This window comes from Sapajus apella, unplaced genomic scaffold (genome assembly GCF_009761245.1).
Source record: "Sapajus apella isolate SASKATOON/1434 unplaced genomic scaffold, GSC_monkey_1.0 scaffold2, whole genome shotgun sequence".
Classification (NCBI taxonomy): domain Eukaryota; kingdom Metazoa; phylum Chordata; class Mammalia; order Primates; family Cebidae; genus Sapajus; species Sapajus apella.
In genome coordinates this window covers 65,103,134-65,116,509 of record NW_022436942.1, presented here as the reverse complement: position 1 = coordinate 65,116,509, position 13,376 = coordinate 65,103,134, and the positions used below count along the sequence as shown (strand labels likewise).

At 42.9% G+C, this 13,376-nt stretch overlaps 1 protein-coding gene across 1 annotated transcript in view; it reads right to left on the bottom strand.

The window, feature by feature from the left end:
* TMEM263 (transmembrane protein 263) overlaps positions 1-5,418 on the bottom strand; it is a 19,079-nt gene extending 13,661 nt beyond the window's left edge. The window contains exon 1 of the mRNA XM_032285806.1: positions 3,927-5,418. The gene's annotated coding sequence lies outside the window, so the exon portion shown is untranslated. The remainder of the gene's footprint in view (positions 1-3,926) is intronic.
* Between the last annotated feature and the right edge of the window lie 7,958 nt (positions 5,419-13,376).

Sequence of the window (13,376 nt, the reverse complement as noted above, 5' to 3'; positions counted from 1 at the left end):
CCATCTCAAAAAAAAAAAAAAAAAAAAAAAAAGGATTAGTTTTGGGTTTCTTATACATCACATCTTAAAAGCCAGTACGTAGTATCAAAATTCCTCTAGAACTTTTAGAATAATAAAAATTATGTAAAAGCTACAAGTATTGGAGATTTTTTTCCCTGAATTCCTAATTTTATCGCAAGACTCTGAGTTACCTTATAAATGTATTGCTAAAATCCTTAACTGCGTCATCTGTACTTTTCATTCACATTAACCATTCCAAATTCCTACACACAAATATGTGCCTAACTTTTAGTGATATTACCTCTTTATGAATATTGCCACTTTATTACTAAATACTTTTTATATTACTATCCTGCTCATTATCACCATTGCAGGAGACCTGTTCCTCTTATATTAGGAATTGTGAAGACAAATAGAGCCCTAATCTAAAACTGTGAAAGGTAAATAATCTACTGATAAAATTTAAGAGTATATATGTAGAAACAAGTATCAACTGACAGTGAAATTTTAAAATGGGCCTGTAATTCCAGCACTTTTAAAAGCTGAGTGGCCAGATCACCTGAGGTCAGGAGTTCAAGACTAGTCTGGCCAACATGGTGAAACCCCATCTCTACTAAAAATATAAAAATTAGCTGGGCATGGTGGCAGGTACCTGTAATCCCAGCTACTAGGGAGGCTGAGGCAGGAGAATCTCTTGAACCAGGGAGGCGGATATTGCAGTTAGAGAAGATGAAGCCACTACACTCCAGCCTGGGTGACACAGCAAGACTATCTAAAAAAAAAAAAAAAAAAAAAAAAAAAATTCAAATGACCATTTTAAAATGTTACCCTTAAGTAATACATTAAAAATTACTAAATTCTATACAAACTATATCCTCTGAACTCACTGAATCATTAGTTCAACATACACTTGAGCCCTACTATGTGCCAAGCACCCTGTTATGCACTTAGGAGTTCAGTGTGATTAAGCACACACAGGCACTACTCTAAGCCAGAGTTTACAATCCAGTGGGAATAGATTTTTCTGGCACTTGCCATTTAGTGAATCATTCAAGAAACATATATTCAAGAAACAAATACCTCTGCTAAGAGCTCATAATGCACAAGTTTCTATTAAAAACATACTTTCTGGCTGGGCATGATGGCTGAGGCCTGTAATCCCAGCACTTTAAAAGATCGAGGCAGAAGGATCACTTCAGCCCTGGAGTTTGAGACCAGTCTGAGCAACATAGGAAGACCTCATCTCTACCAAAAAACAAAACAACACAGTTTCCAAAGGAAGACAATAATGACAGACAATAGCTTTAGATAAGTACAAATGATTTAACTTATTCTACAGACATAAATCGGTTGTACTTCTTCGTCCTGAAGTGTGAATAAACTATGACAATAACAACTAAACTGGGTTATAAGTGGATTTTTAAGAAATTGTGACATATGAAAGATTTGTTGTAGACTGTATATCATGACTACAAATTCATCAGCAGTTACATTAAGTGTTGTAGAGATGGGGAGAAATAATTCTTGCCCAGTACAATAGTATCATAGATATAGCAGCTGGCAAATATATTGGGCAAGGATTAACAACACAATTCCCTAAAGGGTAATTTATTCCAATAATAGAAATAAGTAAACAAACACCTCTTGGGAAACTTTCTTCTTTTTAAAGGAAAACAGATGAATCAATGTTGTTTGTGGGTTTCAGTAATATTTCATATGTGAATTTAAAGTTTTTAGTCATAAAAAATTCCAAAAACAGTGAATTTTCCTCTGGGTACCACCCCTCTATACACCAAAAGAAGTTAAATAACACTAACATGTTACATAAAGCTTAACTACAAAATATAGTGCACAAGTTTATCGTCAAAGCCACTTCAAAATACCTGTTATTAAACAGAAGATGCCAATTTCCCTGTATTAGAAAAAGACGACTATAAATGAATTAGCTAAATTCTTCTACATATTCTACCTATAAGAACTTTGCCACATCCTCACTCCCATGTTTTACCTTCTTTGCCAAATAACTGCAAGGAGATTCAAAAATATATTTATACAGGGCTTTACTACATATACACTAACAAGCAGAGTCCATTAAAACACCAGCTTACCGTTTTTAGGTTTTTCTATTTAAACGAACTATCCAGAAAAGTCTGCTTTTAAAGATGGCTCCTGCCCATTAAATCAACAGCAAATAGTCTACAAGAAATGCCCTGAATCTAGCAAGGAAGAAAAAGTAATCTGCCGGTAAAACTTGTAAGTGCCCACTTAGACGAGTACTGACAGTGTCAAAATGGCAATTTTTAAGGGTTGTCCTTAAATGAAACATTAAGAATTACAATACTCTATTAAATCAGAGAACCAGTGCATCATCTTCACTACATTATTTTAACGGTTATTTGCATTCCTACTATGTGTCAAACATTCTGTTAGGCACTGAGGCATCCCTGTGAACAAGCATACAGAAGTACTACTCTCAAGATAATATATAATCCAGTGAGATATATTCCAGAAGTAGGAAAAAAGCAAATACCCAATAACTGAAACAAAGAAAGGTAAAGATTTTCCTGTAGTTTAAAAAAAAAAAAAAAAACACATGCACACGCGCACACACAGAAACCTGTATATTTATTTGTCTAATGTAACAACCATTACAATTTCTAACGATGCTTTCTATAAATGGACAAATTTTTACTGAACTTGGTTTTTGGTACATCTGTTCTAACAAAGACTAAAGAAATGCAAGTGGAAAAAGCAAAACAGGATGCATATGGGTTTATCAAAGGCTACTTCTCCCTTTTTTAAAAGTAAGCATGGGAGCGCACAGGCACATACGCGTTTACCTGTTGGCGTGTTATCAATATTCCTGGGGACCCGTTGAGTGCACTCACACCGGCAGAAGTTTTAAAGGCTAAACAATAGCATACAGCAAATAATCACAAACAGCAAATAAAGTACCTTCATTTGGAATTAGCACAGTGTTTACAAGGACGCAAAAATCAAATTAAGAACCCTCCCCTTTTCTCTAGGTGTTTCTAAACCCTTCCTGGCTGCCCCTTCTCTCTCCACTGATCCCTTTAGGCACTAGCAAGTTTTTTTTTTTTCTTTAGCACAGAGTGACGTGGCAGGAGCAGCAGAAAATGACCCCGGAGGCGCCGTGGCTAGCGCTGAGCTTGGCACCTCCTCCCTCCGCTCCACGTTGTACACCCAGCACACCCCCATTCCCGAAGGGTTCCAGAATTTCTATGTAAGAAGGGTTTAGGACAGGCGATCTGATTGGAAGTGAAAGCTGGGGGATCGGTCTTGAACGTGCGTGTGCAGAGCAGGCAGTTTTTATTTAGACTGGGAGGCACTGACGGCACGGATGGGTGCTCCAGCACTCCCTGTCACCCTTGGGCGCCGCCAGCACCCTCTCCATTCCCACTTTTAGTTTAGGTTAGGCGTGGGGATACAGCCGTCCTACCCAGGAAGAGCTCTGGGGGTGTCCACTGGGGGCCAAGTCTTGTGTGCCTGAACCCAAGAGGGAGGTTTATCAACAGGTCAGGAGTTGGCACAGCGAGGACGCCCAGCACCCAAGCCCCTCCGCCTCATCCCTCTCCCAGGCTGCTGACGCCCCCCACCCCCCAGCTCGGCCTCCACCCCGAAACCCCCAGATGTTAAAAAATCAGGCGGAGGCTCTCCAGGGGAGTCTCCAAGCTCCAATAGCAGCAGGGCAGTCAGCGACGTTGAGGAGGAGTAGCCCCAGAAGCGAACCTCCATCCGCCCCCAACTTTGTCCCGCCCCTCCCCCTTTCCCGCTGGGTCCCCGCCGAGGCCCCGCTGGGAGCGAGGCCCGGGAGTGGGAGCTGAGGGGCAGGAGCGCCGACAGCAGAGGGCGAGGGAGGAAGGCAGGAAGCCAGGCTGCGCCCCTACCCTCGCAGCCCTACTCACCGCCGGGGTCGCGGCCCGCGCTGGGGCAAAGGCAGGGGCCGGGCGGAGGGAGCGGGCCGGCGCCGAGGAGGGCTGAGACAGCCTGGGCGGCAGCGGCGGCCGGCACAATCCCCGGCAATCGCGGCTCCGTAAGCGTCCTCTCAGGCTGTGGAGCTGGAAGACTGTGGCGGTGGCGGTGGCGGCGGCGGCGGCCTCTGGCTGCGGACGTGGCGCCCGACGCGACCCGCCCCCTCCACCGCCTCCTCAGCTCCCGCCTCCTTCCGCGGCTCCGACTCCGAGGCGCACGCGCGCTCATGCAGCCCGGGCCCCTCCCGCGCCCACCCGGCACACGCCCACTCGTTTCTCGCAGGGTCCGGTCCTCCCAGCAGCCCCCAGCGGGCCGCGTCCCAACTGCGCACGCGCGACTCTCTGAGGCCCGCTCCCGCCCCTTCGCCCCCTGGGCGCCTCCGTGGGAACCCCCGGCCGGCCTCAGCGCGCCTCCTCCGGGGATCTCCCCGCCTTCTTCCCGCCACTGTCCAATCAAATCGGGCGAGGGGTGCGAAGCCCGGGAGACGTGCAAGCCGCGGACCCCAGGCACTGAGGTTTGGCGTCGGCGGCGGCCGGGAGTCAAGGTCCGCGCCGAGTAACGGTCTTTGGAATTCCGAACCTTGGTCTTAGGGAAGGTGGGACAGTCGCCAGTTTCTCTAGCACTTTTCGTCCAGGTGCCTCAACCTTCTTTGCCTGCTGTGCTCAGGGAGTGACAGCCGGGCCTGCTCAGACGTTCACGTCGGGGCTCTATAACTCGCCTTTGTGACTAAGTGCTAGGGGTTGAGGAGAGACGTGGCTTATTTATGTGTTTTTCAGTTTGTTTGATTTTTTAAATTATTATTTATTTTACTTCTCGCTGGCCTAAAATTGAGCTCCTTGAGAGTAAAAACCCTCCTGGGTTGTCATCACCATCGCCTTGGTGCAGGGCCTGCCAGACGCTCGAAATGTGTTGAAGAGGGTGTGTTTAGTAGTGAAAGAGCCTTGGATTGGGCATTAGAAAGCCTGGCTTTGCACCGCGTCCTTGCCACTTGCTGATGGGTCCCCTCCATGTGTTCCCCGCCGGGGCAGCTGCTCTCCTCTCCCGTCTAACGGAGCGCGGAGGCACGTGGCGGCCCCGCCTGAGCGGATCCCCCTGGGACGTGAGGCGTCCCTCTCTGAGCTTCACAGCGGGTTTCAGGAACCACCTCAGAAGGTCGTTTTGAGGACGGGAGGAGATGAACCGCTCAAAGCCTGCTTAACTACGTAAATGGTATCCATTAACTTTTCCTTGACTCCCTTTCCACACCTATGAAATGAAGATGTTGGGAAACTCATCATACTTTTTTTGTGTGTGTGGTGGGTGGGAAAGGTCTTTATGAACTGTGAAGTCCTATGTAAATGTGGGATGTTTCCTTTCACAGTCTGATTAACACGTTAAAATACATGAAACAAAAACACGTGAAGTCAAAAACATACACAGGAAGCAAAAAAACTGACAAAATGGTTTATCCACTACAGAATATTCAGGATGCTGGAAATGAATGATAACTGTTGTCAACATAGCTCAGAAAGGACATGCTAAAACCGAGGAAAGCATGCTGGATGAAGCTAACTTTGATCCAGGTCCGTGGAATGGACTATAGTTTATTGCTTTGGAATGGACTATAGTTTATAGCTTCAACCTGATCATTAACTTATGAAATCAGAGAATTCAGGCCACTTAAATGGTCACTTAAGAATTAAGGCCACTTGAGAATTAAGGCCAGTGGTCCTCAGACTATCAAGGTATTTTAGTTTCTCAAAGCAGAAAGAGGAAATTAAATAATCTTGTCACTTCAACATATGGGTTGCATGACTAGCAGGATCAGTGGATAGTACTGTTTATCCAGCATGTGGAGAAAAGGATAGCCTCTGTTTTCTTGTTATTACAGAAGTTTCTGTCTTTAATATATCTTTAATATGTGACCTTTCACAGTTGAACTAGCTAAAGTTATGAAGTGCACAGTTACGTCTCGTTTCTTCCCTTTGCACGTTGTTTTAAAAGAGAATTATTAAAGTACAAATGACTGACAGGATTGTAGCCACTCCTGGGAGATTTTGCATTTTTACAGTTATTAAAGCCATAACTCAAAGTAGCAGTTGAATCTGTTCCATAAAGCAACTAAGATTTAAAAGAGCTCTTTTGGGAGGTCATAAGTTCACCAGAAACTTCTGAAACTGCAAATATAGGAGTTCAGCCTATAAAACAAAGATATACATGACTTGTAGTATTTCTTCGTTCTATAGGCTGAACTCTTCTAAATTCTGGTGACCTCCCTTTCTTAGATTATTAAAATAAAATACAGGTGGCTCAAGCCTGTAATCCCAGCACCTTGGGAGGCTGAGGCAGGGGAAGATCACTTGAGCCCAGCCAGGGCAACATGGGGAGATCCCATCTCTAAAAAAAAATATAATAGGCCGGGCGCGATGGCTCATGCCTGTAATACTAGCATTTTGGGAGGTCAAGGCAGGTGGATCACGAGGCCAGGAGTTCGAGGCCAGCCTGGCCAACATGCTGAAACCCTATCTCTACTAAAAATACAAAATTAGCCGGGCATGATGGTGGGTGCCTGTAATCCCAGCTACTCGAGAGGCTGAGGCAGAAGAATCGCTTGAACCCGGGAGGCAGAGGTTGCAGTGAGCCAAGATTGCACCACTGCACTCCAGCCTAGGCAACAGCAAGACTCTGTCTCAAAATAATAATAATAATAATAATAATAATAATAATAAAAGCATGGTGGTACACTCCTGTAGTCCTAGCTATTTGGGATGCTGAAGCAGGAGCACTGCTAGAGCCTGGGAGGTTAAAGCTGCAGTGAGCCAGCCTGGACAACAGTCAGACCCTGTTTCAAGAAAAATAAAATGAAACATTTATTTCTCGATGTTATTTTGAAAGATTTTGTCATGTCTTAAAATAATGAGCCCTGGCCAGGTAATCACAGCACTTTGGGAGACCAAGGTGGTAGGATTGCTTAAAAGTCAGGAGTTTGAGACCAGCTGGGTCAACACAGTGAGACCCTGTCTTTACAAAAAATAAACAAATATATAATTAGCCAGGTGTGGTGGCACACACCTATAGTCCTACCTACTTGGGAAGCTGAGGCAGGAAGATCACTTGAGCCAGGATTTCAAGGCTGCAGTGAGCTACAGTTGTGCCACTGCACTCCAGCCTGAGTGACAAAATGAGACCCTCTCTCTTAAAATAACAATAATAGCCGGGCGCGGTGGCTCAAGCCTGTAATCCTAGCACTTTGGGAGGCCGAGGCGGGTGTATCACGAGGTCAAGAGATTGAGACCATCCTGGTCAACATGGTGAAACCCCGTCTCTACTAAAAATACAAAAAAAAACATTAGCTGGGCATGGTGGTGCGTGCCTGTAATCCCAGTTATTCAGGAGGTTGAGGCAGGAGAATTGCCTGAACCCAGGAGGCGGAGGTTGTGGTGAGCCAAGATCGTGCCATTGCACTCCAGCCTGGGTAACAAGAGTGAAAGTCCATCTCAAAAAAAAAAAAAACAGTAATAATAAGTTCCTAGTGCCTTCAGGCAGTAACTTAACAAAATTCTTAATACACATATATCAATTACCCAACATTTTAAATGACTGAGTTTTCTTCTAGTTGATTATATACACAGTCTTTTTGCCTTATTAAAAAATTTTAGAAATTAGATGTGACATTGTTTAACATGGTAGGGTGGTTCAAAGAGGACCAGAAAGAAGCAAGCCAGAAACCAGTAATGTTAAAGCAATAAATTATTTCTAGGCTGATAGTACATTGAAGTTTAAAAAGCCCCAGCCCAACCTTCTGCTCAGCATGTGAATCTGTCTCCTATTATGTGCACAATTATAGTTTTCATTGTTATCACTCTTCCCAGAGTTTCAGTATGGACTCATTAAGTAACCTACTTGTTGCAAGATCCACATATTTTTCTGTTTTACCATGTTTTCATGAGTGTAATGCATTATCCTTGCATTAAATTAACAGCTTTATAAAGGTTAGTTACCACCCAGTGTAAATCATTATGCTTTCTGTCCTCACTTTCTTACTGCTTTTTGCCATTCCTGGTTCTTTGCCATATCCTGGCACAATTACCTGTTCTATTCTTGGTTTTCCTTTCCCTGCACCAATATCCTTTTTAATTTTTCCTATGATATGATCATACTAGCAGGTTTATTTGACACAGCTCCTAACCTCTATCATCTCATATCTCTCAAAAATCCAATGAGGCAAGTACATTATATTCTAATATAGAGAATTCTGTATTCATATGAGGAAACTGAGACATAAAGAAGTTGGATAATTTACCCCAGGTCCCACAATTAATGAACAGCAGGCTCTAGGATCAAACCCAATTTTGTCTGACTCTAGGGCCCAAGTTCTTAACCACTATATTCTCAGAAAGAGAAAAGCAGTTCCTGACATGCAGTAGATGCTGGCACAACTAGGCTTTGGTATTCTTGTTGAACAAAAGCAATTTTAGAGAACATCAACATCAGACAAGGCCACTCTATGATCCTGGTGGATCAGGACAAAAATAAGTCTACTTCATAATCATGGTTGAACATAGACAAAAACATGAATGTTGTCCAACCCACCAAATGGAATACACAAAACGAAAATCCCAAACTAGTCTATGTAACTGTTGCCTATTTGCCAATGACAGCTTTAACCTCATTCCAGTCTTCCTTGTTTCTAGATAAGATTTATTAAGATACCCAATCAGAATTACCCCCACTTCCTGACAATATCTTGTTTAGAGCATAGAGCACAGTTCCACCTCCTTAAACCCTCTGTCAAATTACCGATTTTTCGAACACTTTACCAATATGCCCCATGGTTCCCCATGATCTCCCTTGCTGCAATGAGTGATAAATTCAATTTGTTCAACCACAGGAGTGTTCCTAGTGATCTTTGACTAGAAGGCATTGACAATTCTTTCTCGACTATTCTGTATCATGCATATCTATGGAGTAGAAAGCATACTTGTTAGGTATTTCTGCCAGTCAAAGGAACTGGAAACTGCCCTTTCATCTCCAACCATGGGATTGTAACACCAAAGCTAGAAGGTTCCCTTCTTTATGTGGATCATATACAGAGTGTCTGGTAAATTGAGCCTTATTAAAAGATAGTAAAAAGAAACACATAGGGCTGGGCACGGTGGCTCACGCCTGTAATCCCAGCACTTTGGGAGGCCGAGGCGGGTGGATCACGAGGTCAAGAGATCGAGACCATCCTGGTCAACATGGTGAAACCCCATCTCTACTAAAAATTAGCTGGGCATGGTGGTGCGTGCCTGTAATCCAAGCTACTCAGGAGGCTGAGGCAGAGGAATTGCCTGAACCCAGGAGGCGGAGGTTGCGGTGAGCCGAGATCGCGCCATTGCACTCCAGCCTGGGTAACAAGAGCGAAACTCCGTCTCAAAAAAAAAAAAAAAAAGAAAAAGAAACACATAATGCTTGAATAATTGGACATCATTTTGCAAACAAAAACTTAGCACATATAAACTCATGCCTTTCACCATATACAAAATAATTCAAAATGGATCATAGATCTAAATATGAAAATATAAAACTTCTAGAAGAAAACATAGGAGAACATTTTTGTGATCTTGAATTAGGCAACGTTTTCTTAGATACAACACAAAACACACAATCTATAAAAGAAATTTATAAAAACTTGCTCTTTGGATAACACTTAAAAGAACAAGCAACAGACTGGGAGAAAATATTTGCAAAACACATGTATTAAATGATTGTATTCTGAATATATGGCACACTCTTACAACTTAGAAGACAATCCAGTTTTAAAATGTGTGAATAATTGAACAATCACTTCACCAAAAAAGATACATGGATGGCAAATAAGCATATGAAAAGATGCTCAACCCTCCTACCCCCAGGCAACCACTCATCGATTTTCTCTCCTTATGATTTTGCCTTTCCCAGAATGTCATATAATACAGTCTGAAGCGTTTTTAGTCTTGCATCTTTCACTTAGAATAATGCATTTGAGATTTATTTATGTTGTGTGTAGGAGTAGTTTGTTCCTTTTATTGCTATAGTCTATTTACTATAGTAGTCATTAGGGAAATGCAAATCAAAGCCACAATCATCACTACTTGGTTGAAATAAAAATAATTTCAAAGGCTATTGAAGATGGACAAAAACTAAAACCCTCAGACGTTGGTGGGAATGCAGAGGGGTACAAATACTTGGGGCATGATTTGGGAGTTTCTTAGAAAGTTATGCATATACTTATGATATGACCTAGAAATCCTACTCCTAGACGTTTACCCAAGAGAAATGAAAACATGTTCACGTGAAAACCTGAAATTACTTTATAATCATCTAAAACTAGAAACACCCTAAGCGCCCTTTAATTTGTGAATGGCTAAGGAAATGGTGGTACATATATGCAATAGAATCTACTCTTACACAGAACAAGTAAATCTCAAGTGCACTATTCCAAGTGAGAGATGCAAAACTAAAAACTCTTCATACTATATTTCATATATATGACAGTCTGGAAAAGGCAAAACCATAAAAAGAGAAAAGAGATCAGTGGTTGCCTGGGAGGTAGGAGGATTTGACTATAAAGTGGTGCTTAAGAGAATTGCAGAGGGGCTAATGGAACTGTTGGCTGTCATGACTGTGATGTGTGTGGGTTACAAAATTATGCATCTGCTGAAACTCATAGATTTGTACACTGAAAAGAACAGTTTTGCTGTGTGTAAATTATACCTCAATAATTTTGACTGGAAAAAGAAAGATGTTGAAATGGAAAAAAAGAGTTGTGATAAGGTAGAGTTACCTGGCACCATGAAAATAAAGACTGGCCTAAAGGTGAGAAGCCTCTTATACCCCTAATGGGCAGCATTTCACATTGGTTTCAGTAATACAACCCAAATTTAAAGATGCAATTTGTTCTTATATTTTTGCCTAGTTGCTTACTATACTTAACAATTGTTAACTAGTTTGTACTCTCAAGTGCCCTTATGTCTACAGTAACCAGTAGAGCAACTTGAGTTTGAGTCTTGTTTCTACCCTTGATTCTGCCCTTGATATGGTTTGGCTGTGTCCCCATCGAAATCTCATCTTGAATTGTAGTTTCCATAATCCCTACATGTTGTGGGAAGGACCCAGTGGAAGGTAATTGAATCATGGGGGTTATTACCCCCATGCTATTCTCATGATATTGAGTTCTTATGAGCTCTGATGGTTTTATAAGGGGTGTTTCCCCCTTTGCTCAGCACTTCTCCTTTCTACCGCCTTATGAAGAAGGACATGTTCACTTCCCCTTCCACCATTATTATAAGTTTCTTGAGACATCCCCACCATGCTGAACTGTGAGTCCATTAAACCTCTTTTCTTTATAAATTACCAGTCTCAGGTATTTCTTCACAGCGGCGTGAGAAGGAACCAATACAGTAAATTGGTACCACAGAGAGTGGGGTGCTGCTGTAAAGATACCCAAAAATGTGGACTTTGAAACTGGCTAACAGGCAAAGATTGGAATCATTTGGAGCATTCAGAAAACAGGAAAATGTGGGAAATTTTGGAACTTATTAGAAGGTTGTTGAATGGCTTTGATCGAAATGCTGACAGTGACATGGACAATGAAGTCCAGGCTGAGGTGGTCTCAAATGAAGATGAGGAACTTGTTGGGAACTGAAGCAAATGTGACTCTTGTGATGCTGTAGTAAAGAGACTAGTGACTTTCTGCCACTGCCCTAGAGATCTGTGGAACTTTGAACTTGAGAGAGATGATTTAGAGTATCTGGCAGAAGAAATTTCTAACTGAGAAATTTCAAGAGAAAGCAGAGCATAAAAGTTCAGAAAATTTGCAGCATGGTGATGTGATGGGAAAGAAAAACCCATTTTCTGAGGAGAAATTGAAGCTGGCTGCAGAAATTTGCATAAAAGTAATGAGGAGATGAATGTTAATTACCAAGACAATTGGGAAAATGTCTCCAGGCCATGTCAGAGACCTTCACAGCAGTCTCTCCCATCAAAGGCCTGGAGGCCTAGGAGGAAAAAATGGTTTCGTGGGCCAGGTCCAGGGTCCCCCTGCTGTGTGCAGCCTCAGGACTGTGTCCCAGACACTCCAGCCATGGATGAAAGGGCCCAAGGTACAGCTCAGGATGTTGCTTCAGAGGGTGCAAGCCCCCAGCCTTGGCAGCTTACATTTTATGTTGATCCTGCAGGTCCACAGAAGACAAGAATTGAGGTTTGAGAACCTCCATCTAGGTGTCAGAGGATGTTTGGAAATGCCTGGATGTCTAGGCAGAAGTCTGCTGCAGGGGCAGAGCCCTCATGAAGAACCTCTGCTAGGGCTGTGCTAAAGGGAAATATGGGGTCAGAGCCCCTACACAGAGTCCCCACTGGGACACTGCCTAATGGAGCTGTGAGAAGAGGGCTACTGTCCTCCAGACCCCAGAATGATATAGATCCACTGACAGCTTACACCATGCACCTGGAAAATCCACAGACATTTACTGCCAGCTGTGAAAGCAGCTGGGGTGGGGAGTTGTACTCTACAAAGACACAGGGACAGAACTGCACAAGATTATAGGAGCCCACCCTTTGCATCAGCATGACCCGGGTGTGAGATATGGAGTCAAAGGAGATCATTTTGGAACTTTAAAGTTTAATGACTGCTCTGTTAGATTTCAGACTTGTGTGGGGCCTGTAGCCTCTTTGTTTTAGCCAATTTCTTCCATTTGGAATGGGTTTATTTACCCAATACCTGTACCCCCATTGTATCTAGGAAGTAACTAACTTGCTTTTGATTTTACGGGCTTATAAGCAGAAGGGACTTGCCTTGTCTCAGATGAAACTTTACTTGGAGTTTTGGGTTAATGCTGAAATGAGCTGAGACAGTTGAAAAGGCATAATTGTGTTTTGAAATGTGAAGATATGAGATTTGGGAGGGGCCAGGGCGGAATGATACGGTTTTGCTGTGACCCCACCAAATCTCATCTTGAATTGTAGTTTCTATAATCCCCACGTGTGGTGAGAGCTAATTGAATCATGAGGGACGTCACTCCCCATACTGTTCTTGTGACAGTGAGTGATTTCTCTCAAGATCTGATGGTTTTATAAGGGGCTTTTCCCCCTTTTGCTCAGCAATTCTTGCTGCTGCCATGTGAAGAAGGACATGTTTGTGTCCCCTTCTGCTGTGATTGTAAGTTTCTGGAGGCCTCCCTGCCATGCTGAACCATGAGTTAATTAAACCTCTTGTTTTTATAAATTACCCAATCTTGGGTATTTCTTCATTGCTGCATAATACAACCCTCTAGAGTAGTGGAACACTGCTTTTACAGCCTGATACTGCTATAGGTTCTGCTCTTCCTATGGCTTGTTTGGCTTTGTTTGGATTATTTTACAATAACATCCCTCATTACTTG